Genomic DNA, 21,041 nt, shown 5'->3' with positions numbered 1-21,041 from the left:
TTGTTCAACCATAGCAGAATATCATATGCGTCATTTCACTTGTCTTGCAGTTGGCTTCCATAGTTAACAATTGGTGGAGGGGAGAAAATGTGAATGTACTACACCATTTGTACGTACAAACAGCGCAATAACGTAAATAAGTGAACCCGAGTTTGGAAGAAGTAAAACACGTACCCAGGGTTGACAGAACTATACAATAAGGCACACGAACACGACGAAAACTAACGTAGCCTACAACACGACTCGGACCACACAATTGGCTGCACACCACGTATTGGTGGACAGAGTACTGTGAGTACGACAAAGACACATGCGCCAATGTAACGACTGTGCTAATATCTGCAACCAAGTGGTGCGCAGCCCTTCCTATGAATACGTGTTTATCTCGGAAAGTATGAGCTTCCGGAACCATGTTTACTGGACTTCTTTTTCTTATTTCGCTGAGATGTTGATGAGCTGTCTGCGACATTTGATGTACACCGCAGATACAAAAAACCGTGGCCTCAGACAAGTGGCATAAACGCTGATACTGCTCATCGATGAAGTAACAGTACAACCCAAAAAACATCGAAATTTTATCGAAACATTTTTCCTTACGCTCCTCAGAGAAAACACGAGTGTCCGAAAAGAAGTGACTCAAGTTTCGAGCACTTTATGTAAGAGAGGAAAATCTTTACATGAATCGACTGCCATTGTCCCAGGTGTACGAGGAAGGTGCCAAGAGTGTCCCCATGCCAGACATCGTGAGACACCTCTCGCGTTTGCGAATGTTGTCGTGAAGCACGTTAGCCATGAACACACTATTCCGTTCTGCTACGGCGAGAGATGATTGGTATCTCATAAATCTAATTTATTAGCGATTCTGTGACTAAAGGAATGTCAAATATCTATAAAAATGCTTATTACTGATACAATAATTGTTATTGTTGATTTTGAAAATATGTATCGAAAAATTGTACTAAGTATTATTTATAGATTATGTATTATTCTAATTATTAAACATCTGTACGTATTAATGCTGGTTTTTATGAAAATCCTTTAGTTAATAACTAATTCGTAAGTTTACTTCCCGTCCTTTGTCAGATACTTAAAAAAAAATGACAAACAGGGGTCGTCATGACCCTCCAAATCCTTTATATACTCTCGTACCACATCCTTGCCGAGTTAAGGTTTGCAAATGCAGTACTGTCTTTCCTGATGCGATGGGCGCTAACATTTTGAAATCACTAATTTTTCATACGTGCTTTGTATATTCAGAAGTAAGGCTCACGAATTCATCGACTGGCAAATATTTTAAATTGTACGTCATACAAATTTTTGCAGTCTTTAGAACCATACAGAATGTAACTTCGGTATTGCAACATGTTAGTAGATTTATGCAAGTACAATTGCAAAGATCGACCACACAGTGAACCAATTATTATTTGAGCTCGCTCGCTCACTCTCTTTCAAATACATGGACTGCAAGTTTCAAATTCTGCAATGCTAACAAGTAACTTTCTGAATATTAATTGCAGCGGTACATGTGCTCTTATCAACTTTTTCGTTTCCAATATCCTGTATATTTTTCACAGTACAGTAGAACGATGAACATTGCAATAAGGTATACGTCAGTAAACGTACCGTATCGGACACACGGATTTGTGCAAGTAGAGCAGTCTGAAAGCACAAAAATATTTAAAATTCTAATTCGAAAAATGAAATATACATCATGTTAAAAATTGCAATTCAATAGATAAAACATTAATTCAAAAGTGTTGTTACTAAACTTGATATAATTACAGATCGTCATGTCACTTCCAAGACACATTCAACGATGTACTGTTTTTCCAGAGCGCTGTACCTAGACCTATGCACGTACTAACTTACGTTTCTCACGAATTCTGAAATTAGCGGCCTTTTGATGAAGATTTTTTTACTGATAATGAAAAAATCGACTAGTCCTCCGTAGAGAAGATGGAATCAGTTCAAGCCGATGTTACGCAGTAAGTTACGAAAATCTACTGTATCTAATTTTTATAACGTAAAAATTAATTTTCATACAGTTTACGTACCGTATCGTTTCTCCATTACTGCATTTCCAACGGTATTGAAACCCATCGCAAGGGCCACACAATACACAACACGTAACATCATCGATTTAATGCTTCTGGTCACTAACGTTTCACCTCAACAACATGTCTGTATGAAGAGACCCACATTTTTGTCAACGCAGTTGCCGCCATCACAGATAGTGTTTAACGTGCACCAGCAAGCCAAAGCTAACATCTCACAAATCTCTCAAAAAAAATGCGTCTTCGAGTGTTTGATCACGTCGACCTTGCCATTATTAAGCAAAATTGGAAATAACTTGGATGAACATACGAAATCAATCTATCAATTAAGGCGAGGAAACTAGAGAAAAACTTTTCTGTTATAATGCATAACGTAATCTGATTCTCCTTATTGATTTTCGGTAAGTAATCAATATATGTGTACTCCGTTTTACCAAAACAAAACAGTGCTCAGCATTTTCATTTTATTTGTACAGCTACAGCCTTACACGCTGTATCACCTCCAAATACAGTATATCCTTCACTTCGACTAATCGCTGCATCCTTCTCCAAGTCTGTACTGTAGGGTACTGCACTTCAGAGTACCTTAGTGCTGTTCGCACTAACAGCTATGATACTCATCTTCGGTTTAATATTTCTGAGATGGAATAAACAGACTACCGCACGATGATGTATAATAGAAAGCTCTTCCAGTTAATTGCTAAATGTCAATATTTAACACACTAGCGAGAACTGAAGTTTCTAACGAATATTTGACATTTTAGACCAACCGTTCTGTTTTGTCCTCTGGCCTGTCTACCAGCTTACAAACGATTTTGCGCGAAAATGTCTAAGTAATAAATTCGTTCAGTTGTTGCTCGAAAGTGAACCTAACCGACGTGGCCTGACACGGCCGACTAGAGTATCTAAGTCGGCCGTGTGGCGTGACAGGTGACATTAAGCCGCGTCGTCGTAGATACATGGCAGAGGCATGACATGTGTGTGACTCAAAGCAAAATAGAAGTGATTCAGTGATAGCAGTGTGGCAGGATGCTGAAGATGTTATGGCTTCAATCAACTTGATTAATCAACAAAAGCCGCAAAGATGTTGGTTACAACGTAACTGGCATCGTATTGTGAAAAAAACTGGTACTTTTAAGGTGTCTTAAAAGAGTTTATGCTTTTCGAAAGATTTCGGTCATTTTACAGAATGAAATGAGGTACCTTTGATTTGTTGCACAGAAATGTTAGAGCATCGATTTCCAAACAAGATACCAACTTCAGAGTCTCAGCGTATGCAGAAGAGCCTCTGTTAATAACTTAAGAAAACAAGAATTAATAACAAACAAATTATTATTGGTCTCTCCATCTTAAGCTGTAACACAAAACGCCGTTTTTAATCTGAAACAACCAAAAATATAGAGAGACAGAAATACTTTGTAAATAAAGGAAAAACGTCTGGTGTAAAATTCTCTAATTCCAGTAAGCTTAAGATGGAAAAATCAGTAATAATTGATTTTATCAGCTACTGCAGAAGATGGCCATGCAAACGAACATATTACTGAAACAGTTTCAAGAATATATTCAATTTTAGTTTAAAGCGTAATTTACGCTGACAGTGAGTAAAATACATTCTTATTCCCGCACCACTGTTATTAGTCGTAATTAACACTAACTAAACTGACAAATAAGTTTTCATTACCTCATTTTTGAGTAAGCAATATGTTTCTAAGTATTGTTTACTTTCGATCTAGTGGTAGCGGGTAATAGAACAGTATGGCTCAGATGCAGCGGGCATTTACAAAAAATGTAAGGCCGCACAGTGTAATATTACAGAACTCTTTCATTGTGCCAAATTTTGCTGTCTTTGACAATGCTGATTTGGCTGTCACGGTTACGGCTGTTGAAATATAAATTCGTGGTCTGCAGCTAGCTTTTTATTTAGTTTTTATTGGTTTCTGAATTTTTACATACAGTCATCTTAATGATGGTTTTGTATTACAGTATTTTAGCAGATGCTATGGTAGGACGTTACGTAAGGTTACCAATGTACTAATTCCAGCATCATTCAAATTTCTACAGACACTGTATAACATAAGGATGATTAATTACATGATAAGTACGTATTGCAATGCACAGACGAAGTAGAAGTCTGGTATTTCCGCACATACAGCTAAGGTAATCTTTTTTGCGTATATGTAACGAACCTGAATTATAAGCCTGTATATAGTTATAGTAATGAGTCTTCCTCGAGAATCACAAACTAACTGTGGAGAAGCCCAGATACTTTATCAGTTCGTGTAGTTCCATCCATGGTGATTTGAAAATTTTAAGCTTATCCTAACATCAATTTACGGCGATATTTCATACGGACGTCCGTTATTCGGTGCAAGTAGAGCTTTCCATATCTCGTTCCTCAATTTCTGGATATCCGTATATAGTTCATGTAGATGACAATGATGAAGAGAGCAGTTGGTTGTGGTGAGCATAAGATTGTGGTAGCAGTCACTTATCCTCACTTAAAATCTGTCCAGCCAAATTTAAAACTCCAATTTTGAAGCGCCTTTTTTGATCCTCTTTCATTTCTTTCATATCAGGAAGAACACTTATAAAAAAAAGCCAAATCTGGATCTTCATTTTTGTTACTCTCAGTACATGCAATCTTTACAGACTGACTCTTCAGCTGTAAATGTTCATACGTTGACTTGTCGACATCTGCAACAGACACTGTATCTGTTTTGCTGACCTTTCTGTGTCGTCTTGGTTCAATTGTAGCTGATGTACAGTGTTCGATACATGACAGTGACTTATTTCTTGACTGATTGGCACGGTCACATTCACTACCACTTTCAGTGCGCTCGTGCGCAACTTCTTGTTTGTTTTGTGGTGAAATGCTCAACGCACTTGCAACTGAAATTCTGCTCTTCATTTTGCGAGTCTTCGTAAATGACTGTAAAAACTTAATGTATTCGGCAAGATAATAAGGTTTTCTTTTTTTAAATGCTGAACCAGATGCAGACTTCAAATGTCTAGTGTAGCTCCCCCTTAAATTCTTCCATCGTTCTCGACAATCTTCCACTGCAACAAATAGAAAACACAAACTTGGGAGTACACCTATCTTGGTACTAACATTTCAGTTATTTTCAGATATTTTGCTACTTAGTGCTTCCTCACGGCTTTTTTTTAATTATTTTCTCCGAGGACATACAGTTCTTCGAATTGTGGTCGAAACATCAAAGACAATATGGAAAATCTGCAGTCTGAATATCTGACACCAACTCATGAAACTGGCAAGAAATTCGATCTTCCTGGGACGTATAGAATCTACCGAACTGTATTAGTAGCACAAACGGAAAGTTTATCAGAGTAAAGCTCCCGCTAAACCTGTATAAACATTTTATGGTTACAAAGATTCTCCTTCCTTAGGTATGTAAAATATTCTTTCGATACGATACTTTTTAAGTTTCGGGTGTTGGAAAATTCAATAAACTGTGACGCGAATAAATACAGTATGTTAGCTACATACATAATTTTATACAGATTGACAAAGGTGTATATTCTGTCAACTGTGAAGCACATTCTATGTAACCAACCCTACCAAGAACTCCAGTCAACATGAAGGAAACCCAGATCTACAAACAATGTTCTAGAGTTGAGAAATCGGCTCTGTAGTTTCTGTCTTAATTGTTAGCCCACGTGGAGCATTGTCTTGACGGAACACAGTAAGCCAACAATAATCAGCTACAAAGCTAAAGGATTTAGTATTACGCCCAGCAAATCCGTACAATGATTTGCAGACGTGTTTTTATAGGAAACCACATTCACATTTCTATTTTCTTCCGATTGCACAAATAATTCCCTTTAAGTTGCAAGCTAGATGTAAGCCTTGTGCCACGCCACGCGCTACATCAGTTGTCCCGCAACTGCGATGAGCTGCTTGCCTAAAATGTCGATGGAAGTAGTGTTATGGTGTACATCATGGACATGTGTGTTAGCTACATCGATCTTCGAAGAAAGATCTGGAAGTGTTTTCCAACTGTCTCAACATTATCTGGCGCATCTGCTTGTTAAGTGTCAACGGTGACAGAGAGCCACTGTAAGAGAATGTGTCTACTGAATTTAGTGTTGACGCCGGAAAAAAATGGAGGTTCTGCTAACCTTAAAGGCATAAACAATTACGTTAGCTTCAGAGATCTAGAAATCAGACTAATAATACTCATAGTAAGTGTCGCACTTTTTGCAGTATCCACCTATACGGTTGTTTTGTATTATCATCCGAATGAATTTACAAATTCCTGGGGACGCTACGTTCCTACTACTATTCTATTACCATGATTAAGGCATGTTTGTTTTCTACGTACGAAGATCTTGCATTATCTCACGCAAAAACATAGCAATTTACCGCACCGTGCTAATTTAACCTCAACTTAGGCATGTCCAATTTACTTCTAGTTAATGGTATGTTAAGTGACAAGCCACCCGAATGAGCCACTTCGTCATGGTGCAGGGTACTGGCAACATTTCAAACAAGAGCGCAGCAGAGGAAAATTGGCGAAGAAGAAAACGCCTTACACTAATCTATTCTCAAATGCGAAACCAAACTTCTCGAGTTATTTCCTATGATAAAGACCGACGTCTGCACAATCCTATTAAACTACGATGTTTGAGTTAACGTGTTCTGTTTCAGTTCTGTCTATTGATAACAGATGGCGTTGGCCCCGTCTCTGCTCTAATCATGGCGGTGCAGTGAACTGTCGCTGCTGCCACCTACCGCCGACGTCGAGAAATACTGGGCACCAGGACCAAGAGCCACGCCCACAATTTCCGCGTCTGGACTTCTTGTAACTACAATTTTGCACAATATTAATTGTCCAAGTATAATAAATCTTAGAAGCCTTTTCATGATGTTAAGTAAGATATTCCCTTTTTTTTTTAATTTCAATGAATATCCAAGCCATTTTACTATTTCTTTCATTTCTCACCCCCCCCCCCCACACACACCCCCACCAAGTGGAATTTAACTGACAATACGTTTCCGACTGTGCTCTAATTCGCTGAGTGTAGACAGTTGTTTAACTTGTTCCTGCTCCTCTCATATGAGATCCTCGTATATTCTTATCACATTCTTGTTTTCTCCCTGTTTTTCCTAATATATTCAGCCACTGGTACATCCGACCGAAGATATTTCTTTCTTCTTTCATTCAAATATTTCTTCTTATACGCAATGTAACTGTCATTTCTACAATCGGCTCAATTTTTTGCTCGTCACTCAATACTTACGTGGACATGAAACTTGATCCGCGTCATGTTGTTGATTTCGGCGAGATTCTTTTTCCGTTTTTAAAAATCGGCGATGTATTTCAACCACTGAAAAAATAAGATAGCAATGGTTATGAAAAGCCTGCGCAAGATCTGATTCCATTTACTCGCCATTACACTCTCTTCCTAAAAGAGAAACGGTGGCGAACTCACGGCCTACCGTAAATCCCTGACACACAGTTTTACATATTTTTTTTCAACGGCTACTTTCCATGGATAGCTATACAACTAATTCAGTTGTTTCTTTCATTATACACCACAGTGGAGCGACGAATCGTTTCTGCGGAAATGTGTTATGGCTTAAATCCGAGTACACACTGCATGTTAAGCATTTTGATAAAAAAAAACTAGGGCACTTCCATGTAAAATGATATCTAATAGACTTTATCACTCATAGTCACTGGAAATCTTAGAAACATTGCAACAGATCGCTACACGTAGAAGATAAGAAGCTTTAGATACGCAGACAATTGCGTAACGGGGAAGCTATGCAGACACCACCTGTGCAATGACGAGAAGGCTATGTAAATCTGCCTACGTCGTGTGACCTTGTACCTCCCATACTGTCACGAGATTTACTGTGTAATTATGCTCCTTCACCCGAGGTAACTTCTCAGCCGTGAGTAAGGAAGCGTAGCAGATAAGAAATCGCCACAGGAGACAAAGCAGTAAGACCTGGGAAGGTAAATGTGAAAGTCTTCACGATCTGACTAACATACGACATGCCACTGATCTCTTTCTACAGAGAAGACCAATGAAATCGTATGAGCGAGATTTAGTATTTGACTTGCAGTCAACTTGCAGTAGCGTTATACTAGTGCGAAGCCGGTGCAAGTAACTCGTTGCTTGGCTCAAAAATTAAGATAGCGCCCAGTGAATATGAGCAGAATTACACGGACGAATACTAAGACGCTAATGCACAATTCATTCTCAACAGAAAGAGCCAATAAAACTCCGATTCTGTAAATAATCGAACCCCCTAAGTATAGAACTGTGTGGAACTTCTAATTATTTTACAAATAGTTTGTTGGAAGTTGCTAAGTGCTGCAATTACGAAACTCTGGATGGGCACAGTCTGAGTAACTTACGCTCCGTTTTAAGCTAAAGTTAGTTTTTCACGCATCACAATTTTTATGTCATACTCAAAAATGTGTCTTACAGTGATGTGTTCTACAGGTACGTTCAGTGATGTATGTGGATATCATCCGCAAAATGCGGAGTAAAATGAAGGAGTAACAAGTGAGAACGTCATGCCTTTGTACAACACGAAAAACGAAAATTCAGTAAGCGATGAACTTTTTTTCCTTTCATAATGTTGTGTGGATATCAGCAGGAAAAAGTTTCCAAAAGGTTTGAAATTACATGTAAAGTTTGTTGCAACTAAGGAAGTGCTCTTATTTTCGAATACCCTGGATGAATATAGTCGAGGTATTTGCGTGCTGTGAGTTAGGCTGCCCTAAGACATATACACAATATCTGGCAGTAACACTTTCCTTCCTATGTTAAATCGTTAACGTAAGTTATACCTCTGTATAATGACAGCATTCTAAATTTTTGAATTATGTCAATAATTATATGAAATACTGAAAATCAAATGTTTGGTGACCCCAGAAACCGTTAAGACAGGCAACCTGTAACTGGGACCGTGCACCAGTTTAGACGTTTGGTACTCTAGATTTTCGGCATAGAGATTGTCGACGACTTTTCACATTATCAGAGGTCAAAGGCTTCGGGGGATCTGAATCGTAAGCAGAAACAATTATTTCACCACGGGCCTTAACTGTTGGGAGTCCCTATTCAGTAGAGATAGGAAAAAATCGACCAGTTAAAACCGATACTGGTATTTTAATTCTGAATAACCGGTATTTTTTCGTATTTGGTCTCTGTTATAACAGGAGTTTTTCTGTTTTTACTAATAACTGGATGGAAAACCGAAATATCAATGAGCCATAGCGGAAGTGCTATTATTTTTTATTAAATAAACCTTTTTAAAAAACAAGAAATTTATATTACTAAAATTTCCATTCGTTTGGAACACTGCGTTATGATAGAAAATGGTAAAAGCGCTGAGCGCTATTTAAACAACAATACGGACAGAAACGAGCAACGAACACATGGCGTATGAACTGGTACAGCATTGCTGAGACAATACCGTACCTGTTACCATGTGGCGTAGCGTATTTAGTGGTACTAGTGTAAATTTAGTGTCCGAGTTGACCCATCTGATTTATACGGCAGTCTCTCGTTATTGTTGTTGACAAGTATTGGTTGTATTACAGAATATGACCATCCCTAATCTGGAAGTATTTTACGAAGAGCGGTGTCAAAAAAAATCAAATGGCTCTGAGCACTATGGGACTTAACATCTATGGTCATCAGTCCCCTAGAACTTAGAACTACTTAAACCTAACTAACCTAAGGACAGCACACAACACCCAGCCATCACGAGGCAGAGAAAATCCCTGACCCCGCCGGGAATCGAACCCGGGAACCCGGGCGTGGGAAGCGAGAACGCTACCGCACGACCACGAGATGCGGGGGAAGAGCGGTGTCAGTGAAGCACAGCACACCATTTGCTTTACAAGTTTAAAAACGGTATATTCACAGTTTAGAATAAAAACAAAAAGTGTCTGATCTGCTGCCTGCGTCTACGTAATGTCTATCTGCTTGTAGCCTTTTAAAATGGCAAATTAACCTCTCTTTGCACCCTTGCTGACTATTCGTAATGTCCAAACAGTGGTATGATCCTCGACTGCAACATATTTGAGCAGAGATTCAAAAAAATTAAAATCAACACTGCGTGATGCTTTTTAGTATTCAATGATTCATCAATTTCCCCGAAAAGCAATGAACGGTGGATGACCGAAGTTTTATTTACCTATTTACTATTTTGATTCTCCGTCTCTTGAAATTGAGGGAGTCAATCTTTCCTCGAATTCTAAGTTTATTACAAGATATAATAGAAATAAAAAACTGAAAAACGGTTATTTCAGAAACCGCTTATTTTGAGCAGTTTTAACACTCGGGTTTAATTGGCGTTGAAAAACCGATATAACCGTCCCGACAGGACAAACATACGCGGTCGACGCAACATCGGTGTGACTCTTTCGCTACTTCTAGTACGCACCCACGACTTTCGTACAACTGACGTTACGTGTTAAAAACAGACGGATGACCTACCTTTAAAAACTATCTGCCAAAGTTGCTGAGCGCTTCGTGACGGATTTGCATAGTCTGCATGAGAGCGACACGCAAACGCGCGAACTGCAGAGAGAGAGAGAGAGAGAGAGAGACAAAGTCGCTGTGCGCTGCAAATGGTGATTCTCAAAATTGCAAGATGACATTCCAACACGGGTTAAGGAGCATGCTACTTCGATATTACAATTCATGTAATGCACCGCGAAGGCAAAATTAAGAAAACCTTGGGGTATTGGATAGGGGTACTGATACTGAAACCTCCCCTCGAGCCACCTGCTAGTGAAGAATGAAGAAAGGAACAGAATGGTACACTGCACGCTCTGATACAAACACTGCGAAGCGCAGGTGGAGATTTAGGAGGAGGAAATCATCTGTGGGCCACAGCAAATTATCTAGAAGGGAAGAAGAGTACATTCCACGGCGGAAGCTCGTTTTATCAGCTGACGCGTTCCCTCTCAGCCCACACAAATGAGCAACCTGTCCCAACCAGTTCACTGGCGTAACACTATCGTTGCGCAACACGCGAAGTTCTCGTCTACGCAAACATTGCTAGTCATTAAAATTACAATATGAGAAGACTATCAAGTAACGAAATTTTACTCATTGTGCATTAACAGTGTAGTAGAAACAATACACGATTAAATTTGAAGGTGATTTGCGGAAGTACAGGGTGCAAAATCTAGTCAGAGAGCTGACACCTGCGGCAGTAACGGTGGCTTTAACCTGGCTGGACGTCGATTCCAACTAAGCTTGGTTAACAGATACGATTATCATTCTATGATACTTAACTTTATGCTAGGTGTCATTAACTGTTGACGATTGCTTGCGTGCCAATTCTGCATGACTGGGGCTCAGACCACCGAAAACTTTTTACCTTTGAACTAGTCGTCATTGATGATGATTACGCTTTACACTGTCACATACGTACTGTCAGAGCACGCACATTACTCTCATACGCTTCGGGGGGGGGGGGGGGGGGGGGGGTATCCATGGACAACTTCTGGTGATCTCTGATCTTCCACTGAAATGTAAAATGCAAGTTATCACAAATATAACGGACATTTTTACAGCAGAAACATTGAACATATTTCTTAAGCTGTGTTTATCTTCTATTTTCATTTATCTATTTTCATTTATCTATTCAAAATTTTTCTCCACTATTGTTGGGCACCACGGTACGTTAATCATACAACAGCTGATTAATAGATAGTCCTATAAATGCAAGTTAGCCTTCTGTTGAGTACATTTTTCCAATCTTTCTGGTTGCTAGGTGTTTTAAAACGTATTATAGGATCTAGGTTCCCATTTTTACAAAAACGCTGTTTGTTATTTTCACCCAAAAATGTTTCGGCACCTCTGTCCTATAATCAGTGGGATTTGTTTATTGAAAACAGTAAAAAATTAATGTATTTTAGGTTGTAACTTATCTGACAGGGCGAGGCCTAAAACAAAGCTTCTCTTCGTTTTTCTTCTTACCGTGATTTTACATTATATGGTTTTGCAGGACCATCTGTATGGGGTCCTGCACTGATAACTTATCTGCAAACCAAACGACGTAAATACGAATTTCATTGGCGATTTAACACATCCCTTGATTTTTAACTTAACTGCAAATACGGGAAGGAAGACTGGAGCTGCAGTCCAAAAGACGAATGTTTAAAATGTATTTTAGTATGTTTGCTGTCCTAGCTGTTTATATGAACTGGAACAGAACATTGCTGTATTCATAAAAGGAAAGGAGGCACGCGACCGGAACATCTATGACAACTGATATCCCCCTCCTACACACAATCGTCAGAGTCATCTGTTCGAATGTTGCCGCATTCAGTGTGTTCTATAGCATATCATTCACTGATATTGTCTTTTGTTCACTGAAAGAAACCTCGCGTGAGAACTGTTCTGCCGAATAACGTCACTGGTGCGAGGGGGAATACTTTCACAGCACAGTATGTGTGGCGTTGGTACACACTTATAAATAGGGACGACTTCAGACGTTTTATTTCTGTCCGAAACGTACAGTCTTCAGGAACGTCCACTGTATAACTGTAGTAACGTACATCATTTTCTTCTAACTTGAGGGTCCACTACTGTAAAACATGTACAACATAAAACAAAGATTATAATAAAAGTGTGGTCCTATTACTTTAGAGGGAGGGGGGGGGGGGAGTTTGTTACAGGAAAGCAATAAATTATTCTCGTCGACAAAATCCGACCACTAATTAAGAAATACGTATGAAGAACGCCACGTCAACCCCTATTTCCAGGCTTTATTCGATCTTGGCCATTAGCGTGTTCGAATTAGTAGTATTCACGGTATACCACCATAAAAACAAAGTTTTCAACGATTGTAAGCATGGGCTGGGCGCTTCTGACGGAACTGGAAATCTATGAATGCTGTATCTTTGTATTGTGCGGAGTTACGGCGAGCAAGCAGGCATCTTTCACTACACACAGGCAGGGACAGGAAAGAGCTAGAGATTTTTACCTCCGAGACCTCTCGGTTACGCCAAAAAGTAAACACTGCCACCGTGGGAAGGACGGACTCCCTCCAGCAGGCTGAACTACGTTGCCTGCAGCTACAGCGCTTGTGTGCACCACACGACATTAGCCTGGCTTCAACCAGGCCTGCCAGGCGTGGGTAAAGTTTCACCGGGCGTCCTTCCGCAGATCTGGGTGAAGGTCTGTGTCGGGCGATGGGCACTTAGCAGAGCTTTCTATTCAATTGGAAAGGCAGACACCAGGCCAGATGTGCAATTTCCACGAGGTGTGAGATACTGCCGATGTCAAAATGCAAACCTACTTAAAAAGCCAATTTAATTCATTTTCGAGTGTTCACAGTTAAAAGTGAAAGAAGGTGTTTGCCACTGCAAGTACATTTTGTAAGACAACAAAAACGCACTAATATAACAATTTCTTTAAAATTTTGTGTTTTGTCAATTGCGTATGTTTATGGCGTCACAGCTATGCACATGAGACCAGTCCGTTACTTAAATATTTACGTGATTCCTTACGAAAGAAAAGTTTAACATAACTGAGTTCATGCCTTTGAATCGTGTAGCACTTCTTTTTGCGCTGATACCAACGATCCACATCACGGGAACTATTGCACTAGATACAAAATATTGATCCAAGTTATCCTGCACTGCATAATAATTTTGTAAGAATGTCATCCGTCTGTACCTGAACTGCGTTGACTCCCCGTTAAGAACGCAATACTTTCGTCCATACAACTTCTTCGATCATATTGTATAACTGTTCCAATATTCCGTAACCTCACATTTAATTTACCAGGCGATGATCCAAACGTGTATAGAGGTATTGCCGGGAGTCAAGCACAAGACAACTACAAGGCATATTCGAAAGGGAACGTTTGCTAATATTTAAATTTTCGCAGATCTGAACGAAGCTGCGCGAATGCATAGTTATCTATTGAAGCCACAGAAGTTATGGTTTTAATTCAGTAGACATTTGAAAGTGGCTCAATGCAAACAACGATGGTTTCCAGAATAGTTAACCCATCCAGTTGTGAAATATGTGCAGCAAATTCATTTTTCTGCGCAAACGGATCTACAGTTGGCCAAAGTCATCAGCAGTTTTTTTTTTAACTGCTGACCTGGCACTAAGAATGAATGAGAGAATGAATAAATGAAGTAACGCTTAGGCAACCGCACCGAACCTTTAAGAGTGGCCGCACAGAAGTGTATCGTGAACAGTGTAACGGCAGATTCAGTATTCACAGCCATTAATCGTGTACCAAGTGGACCAAAAATTGCAATCTCACCTTAGACAGGGGCTCTGGCCGATTCATTTTGTCGTGAAGGACGCACCATTACTTACACGATTATTACTTAAAAGCTCTGCTAAGCTACATGCAACGTGGGGACCTACAATGTTTACTGACCAAGACCACTACGCACACCGCTGCTAAGATTCAGCAGTTCCATTGGAAATTTTCGATCACCCATCCTACACTCCCAACCTTCCCCTCCGCGCTTGTTAACTTCTTGCACTCTAAACAATCGTCTCAAACAGAAAAATGCTTTTGTCTGCATACAAATGACCGATCTGCCTTATTTTATGAGCCTTGCATTTGTCTCCAAAACTTAAGTACAGTACCCACCGAGAGGTAATACCAATACTGAATAATTCTGCAGTTTTCTTTGCATTCAGGCGCGTGGGGTGGTTTCTAATATGTGTGGTTCCTAGAACAGCAACATCAATTCGTATTACAATTACGAACAACTTAAACTGGAAAGAACACACAGAAATGTTGAGGGGAAGGCTAACCAACGGCTGCGCTTTATTGGCAGGACACTTAGCAAATGTAACAGACCTACTAAGGAGACTGCCAACACTACGCTTGTCCGTCCTTTTAGAATACTGCTGCGCAGTGTGGGATCCTTACCAGGTAGGACTGACGGAGTACATCGAAAAAGTTCAAAGGAAATCAGCACGTTTTGTATTATCACGAAATATGGGAGAGAGAGTCATATGATACAGGATTTGGGCTGGACATCATCAAAAGAAATGCGTTTTTCGTTGCGACGGAATCTTCTCACGAAATTCCAGTCACCAACTTTCTCCTCCGAATGCGAAAATATTTTGTTGGTACTGACCTACATAGGGCGGAACGATCACCACGATAAAATAAGGGAAATCAGAGCTCGTACGGAAAGATACAGGTGTTCATTCTTATCGCGCGCTATACGAGATTGGAATAATAGAGAAATGTTAAGGTGGTTCGATGAATCCTCTGTCAGGCACTTAAATGTGATTTTCAGAGTATCCATGTAGATGTAGATCACTGGTATATAGATACAGGTATCCACAGCAGGGAATTAGTTAATTGTCACCAACCCGTACGTTTGTTTGAATACAAAAATCCGTTACTAGGCATGATCTTATCGGAGACAGTATGTCATTGTGTCCTTAACTACTGCCACCCTTTGCAAATGTATTAGCTAGTTTTTTGTGTGGTATAGTAATAGTTCAACTCCGAACACGGCAACTTGCGATTTTTCGAACATACTTGTCAATGCTTGTGCTGAAAGAAGTGACAAACGACAAAAAAATCTAGGGCAAAATATCGATCGGACCATACACCTTTACGTTTGCAGTTTGACACTAAGCTACTGAGCCAAACACAAATTCATACTGATACAAATTCAAGGTACATGTATCTCTAAGTAGGAAAAAGGCAACACGATTCAAATGGACAACTCAGAGAACCATACCGCCTGATCTTCCCTCCGGTTTCATCAAGACAATGAGTAATGCTTTTTGTCAAAAGCCTCAATAACAGCTCAGTGACTCGCTCATTTGTGTTGCTGAAACGCCGCCTGCAACGTCATCAGTGGACACGGGACCATAAAATAATTGATCAAAAGCTATGCTTGGGAAACAGTGTATGGATGTGAAACAGTGGGAAGAAAGAAATTAAACAATTAGAAACTCTAAGTGTGGCAGTACAGAGATTGCTGAAGATGAGCTACTGGTCGAGTAAGCAATTAAGACGTTCTGGAACAAGCCAACGGAGAAAAAAGAAAAACAAACGAAAAAAAGCAGCCGGTTTGTAAATGATTACAGAGTTGCAATTTTCTGTGACAACTGTCATTAGAGTGCGTTAGTGTTGTTACCGAGCCTGGTGCCTTATATAAGGGGGGGCGTGAACAGCGTCCCAGTTTGAAAGGGGGCCACATTGTGGGTCTATTTGGCCGGCTGCTCGAATCACGCAATATGCAGTTGGAGGGGGGGGGGGGCGGTATTCGGATATGTGTGTGGTCCGGTATTTGACTGCACGGGATCGAGACAGTCGTCATATTCGTTTTCAAGATTCCAGTCGACCACGCTTGACCACTGCAAGGTACGACCGCCTAACCGTGCACCAAGCACACGGTCAACACTTCACTTCACATCAGCGACGGCCGTCCGAGAACAAGTAATGGACTGCCTGAAACCTTGTGTCATCCCGTACCACTGATCGAAGCCCAGCAGCAGCCAGATTGGGGGATTACCGTTCACTGCGTAGGCTGCCGTTACCACCAAGACACAAACGACTGCCACGACCAAGACGCTTTGAATCTGATCACGTTCAGCGATTAAGCACGGTCCAGTACTACCCTGGATGACCATCGTCGGCGTTATGGCGGCGATCTGGGGAGGGGTTCTATTCTTCAAATGTTTGAGAGGAGCAGCAGCGTTACTCCTGCTTTCATAATGTGGGGCTCACAGGGTATACCTTCAGGGCGGGCTGGTAGTGACTGACGTAACTCTGACGCCACAGCGGTTCGTCACGGACATCCTGCGTCCTTGTGTGTTCCTACTCATGCGACAAGTTTTGTGAACAGGACGATATTCGTCCACGCGTCACGCGTCTGTATGAGTTGGCTGATGTTGAGGTACTCGCGCGGCGAGCAAGATCCCCCGATCTTTCCCCGGCAGAGCTTGTACAGAACAGCTCGGACGTCAACTACGCCCCAGTGACAGTATCCAGGATATCAAGGACCAGCTTCTACAATTGTAGGACAGCTTACCTTAGGACATAATACAATGGCTTTACGACACCCTTCCCAACCAAATCAGAGCATGCATATAGGCCAGAGCCAGTGTAACGTCATACTGATAAATGAGCTCATAACCCCATGTTTGAAAAGTTGACTATTTTGTAATAATTTAAATACTAAATACGGTCTCAACCCATTAAGTTTCGTTTCGTTTTCTCCTCCCCTTCTTGCGTGCTCCACTTCGTTTGTCACGCAGTGTGTCTGTAGTGAAGAATATAATGAAACAAAGATAGAATGATTGAGAACAAGTCATTACTTAAGTTGTCGGTGGAAACTATAATTGCAAGGATGGTGCAGGACGAGATTAGCAGAACACTCCTGGATATGAGCATGTAAAGGATGTAGCCGATTTGGGGCGTGATATTTATGCCGAAACGCATAGCTGGCAGGCAAGAAGAATTGAGAGCTGCAGCAAGCAAAACTTAGGCAGGATGTATACGTGGACAAGGAAAAAAAATTCCCGGATTTCCCGGTTAAAAATATACTTTCTCCCGGGTGAAAATACACTTTTTCCGTGTAAAGTGTCAGTATACTTTTCCTCGGAACTGTGAAACTTATCAATTTATCGAGATTGCAACGCGCTTTTGTAAGCCAGTCGTAGCTCACGTCACGTGATCTCGCCAGCCGATAGAGCTGATATTCAAAGCATAGGACAAGAAATGGTTCAAATGGCTCTGAGCACTATGGGACTTAACATCTGAGGTCATCAGTCCCCTAGAACTTAGAACTACTTAAACCTAAATAACCTAAGGACATCCCACACATCCATGCCCGAGGCAGGGTTCGAACCTGCGGCCCTAGTGGTCGGGCGGTTCCAGACTGAAGCACCTAGAACCGCTCGGCCACACCGGCCGGCAAAGCATAGGACACGTCATGTCGTTAGCCAATAACATTATCACTATTAAGTAGCGCGTACACACACATAGGAAAAGTTAATGGTTTAAATTAATATACATAGTGTTGCTACAAGAAAAGCAAAGCTTTCATATACGATATTGGTATCAACCATTATTAAGCTGCAAGAGAAGCTAAATTTTCACGTATAACGTCGATTTTCTTTGCGCGTGTTACACTTTACACAAATGTGCCAGTAAAATTTTTAATAACGACATAAATGTCTGATCTTCTGGGCTCGAAATTTTTCTAAATGGTCATCCTCAAAGAGTTGATTTTTAGATGAGTGCCAAACGCTCTGTGATTAAAGAAATTCATCGCACATAGTTCATCTTGGTGAAAGGAAATTTACTTTGAAAGTAACGCTTTTCAATCAATCATTCGCGATATTTTCCCGCGACCTGTTAGGAAGAGGTTCGTTTCAGCACTTGCCAGAGAGCGCCAGATAACACGTGTCACAGCGCTTGCGCAGCTGCAATGACGCAAGAAGCCCGTATGTTCGTACGTGTAAAACATTAAAAGATCTTATGTTAGCCGGCCGCGGTGGTCTCGCGGTTCTAGGCGCGCAGTCCGGAACCGTGCGACTGCTAAGGTAGCAGGTTCGAATCCTGCCTCGGGCATGGATGTGTGTGATGTCTTTAGGTTAGTTAGGTTTAAGTAGTTCTAAGTTCTAGGGGACTGATGACCACAGCTGTTAAGTCCCATAGTGCTCAGAGCCATCTTATGTCATAAAAGAAACAAGACATCAGAGGATATTCCACGAGCATCGTAATTTCGTGAACCATAATAACGTGCATAATTCAGTTTAAAGTGCACATTCGTACGTCCAGATTCGGTTGTAAATGTTCTTGGAGTACCAGTACTGTATTATTTCATTTTTGGTTCTTCATTATGGTGTAATGCCTCTACTTGCAAGAAGACGAAGACATGCTCTTTTGAAATGCAGAGACCAGTTGAAACTAGCCAATAGTGTGGAATTAAACATTCGTTACAAATAAATTGACTGCCTCAGCGGAAAAGAATAATAAAAACCACATTTCTTTAGCAAACCAACAAAAATAAATTCATTGTTCGGCAAGGCGATTAATGCTTGACTGAAATTGCCGCCCGGGGCAGATACTCCGGTTCGCTCCCAGCGAATATGGCAGCTTGCGCGCGACAGTAAAATTTTTCCGAGTAGCATCTTGCTACTGATTATACAGCTAAAAGCCACACTTCTGTAGCCAGAAGTGGGAGAAGGTACTGCATATACGAGACTCAAATTCGTATGCGCATGGGCCCGCACGCAACTGCTCACACGAATCTAATGTAAACAGTTGTGACGTTACGCTCATCTGAGGCAATTTGTTGTTATGAATCATTGCATAGTCTTACTAAAGCCTTTGACACATTTTGCTGCTGGCAGATGTGTGTGTGAGCACTGTGTTTTGTTGTTGTACATGTCGCATTTCCTTTGTAACTTAAGTGTTATTTTAGTTTTTTTCTCGTTCATGTTTCATTGCTGCAGTATTATTATGCAGTAGCGGGATACAGTAATATCCTTTGTTTGAATATTACTCCTTACCAGTAAAAATAACAAAAATTTAACTGGAAACTGAAACAAAGAAATCCCGGAGTTCTATAAAATTCCCGAGTCTTCCGGTTGTCCCGGGTCGTATACACCCTGTTACGGCATGACCTAACAACAGTATAACAACTCAGGTCTCACCCCGAGGGAGGTTGCTTTGGAGTGGCGGATGTACAATTGGAGCCATGCGGCAATGTGATTCTCCACATGGTTTGTATGTGTCAGTCAGTTGTATTGAACCAGCGCAGGGAGATACGTCGACGTGGAGACGAGACAGAATGGCAGAAGAGCTGTCATGTTAAGATGTGTCCACGACTACACCGTGAATGAAATTGTCCCTAGTTGGTATATCAACGCGGGCTAATCGAAACTGAGACTAGTGTCTCGCCTTGTCAGTGACAGTTTTGTTGTGTCCACTAAAAGAGATGTTCACAGCGGTAAAACGATACGGCGCCACACGGCGAGGCCAGCCTCCACTGTGGCGTAACAAGGCAGTTACGCCCAGACGCCATAAACGGCGGACTTGACACTGACCATATCACGCTCCTGCTGGACGTCACGCAAATATTTCTGAAGCTAACATTCCGCCGCCAATCGCGGATATTAGCAGGCGCGAGGTTTCACTCAATCGGTGTTGCAGTATCCGCCCTACATCCGCTGCGTGTCGCAATGAGCGTGTGTCAAAAGTTCCCCGCCTGCCTCCGTAGCTGACTGGTAAACGCGGCTGACTGTCATACAGTTGGGTTCGATTACCAGCCGGGCCGGAGATTTTGTCCACTCGGGGACTTCTTATTATCATCATCATCATCATCATCAGCGCCCAAGTCGCTGAAGCGGCGCCAAATATAAAGACTTGCACGAGGCGTCCAAAGAACCCCATATAGGTTCTCCTGGCCAATAATCCCTTATGGTCATTTCACAACAGTGCCCCCAAGACAGCATCAGGACCTATCTGCCGTCGCCGCCAGGAGACCCCGACTGGACAGTCTACTAGCTATGTTAGTCAACGTTCATAAGAGTCAGAATTAGCCCAGTGCATCAGTGCATGTGAACTTTAAGCCACATTTGTGCGCACATTATCACGATGATATTTAGTAGTGTATTAATTCCTTTAAGAAATTATTAAGTGTTGTTCATGTGTGTTGCCAATATATACCCACACATAGTTGGCCTTGTGAGGACTAATTGGTGCGTCCTAGAAAGCCACCTCAGCAACAGTATCTACTTTCGGCGATTGGAGGGGATGGGGGGGGGGAGTGTTCCCTTTCGCCACATTTATATTTATACATACTGGATGCCAAGTGTATTTGGCGTGCGCACTAATTTTCACCCCATATATACTGTTGCTGTAAACGAATATAGGTCCATCTTAATTTCAGAATGAACTTTGCTCGGGGAACTGCGTGCAATGGACATTTACAGTAGGGTACCACGCCGAAGGTCATTGCTCACAGCGGCAAAGCTTCA

The 21,041-nt window shown here is 41.2% G+C and overlaps 2 protein-coding genes across 4 annotated transcripts in view; one reads left to right on the top strand and one right to left on the bottom strand.

Annotated features, from left to right (window-relative positions):
* Positions 1–21,041, top strand: part of LOC126092061 (serine palmitoyltransferase 2) — a 402,429-nt gene that overhangs the window by 80,740 nt on the left and 300,648 nt on the right. The window contains exon 1 of one of the 2 annotated variants that reach the window (XM_049907473.1): positions 6,764–6,874. The exons of the other annotated variant lie outside the window; for it this stretch is intronic. The gene's annotated coding sequence lies outside the window, so the exon portion shown is untranslated. Of the gene's footprint in view, positions 1–6,763; positions 6,875–21,041 lie in introns of those variants that run through there. 2 annotated transcript variants of the gene reach the window in all.
* LOC126092060 (reticulon-4-like) overlaps positions 1–21,041 on the bottom strand; it is a 366,544-nt gene that overhangs the window by 120,278 nt on the left and 225,225 nt on the right. The window lies entirely within an intron of this gene.

Source organism: Schistocerca cancellata, chromosome 7 (genome assembly GCF_023864275.1).
Source record: "Schistocerca cancellata isolate TAMUIC-IGC-003103 chromosome 7, iqSchCanc2.1, whole genome shotgun sequence".
Lineage (NCBI taxonomy): Eukaryota > Metazoa > Arthropoda > Insecta > Orthoptera > Acrididae > Schistocerca > Schistocerca cancellata.
Note: the sequence above shows the minus strand (reverse complement) of the source record. Positions and strands in the feature narration are given on the sequence as shown.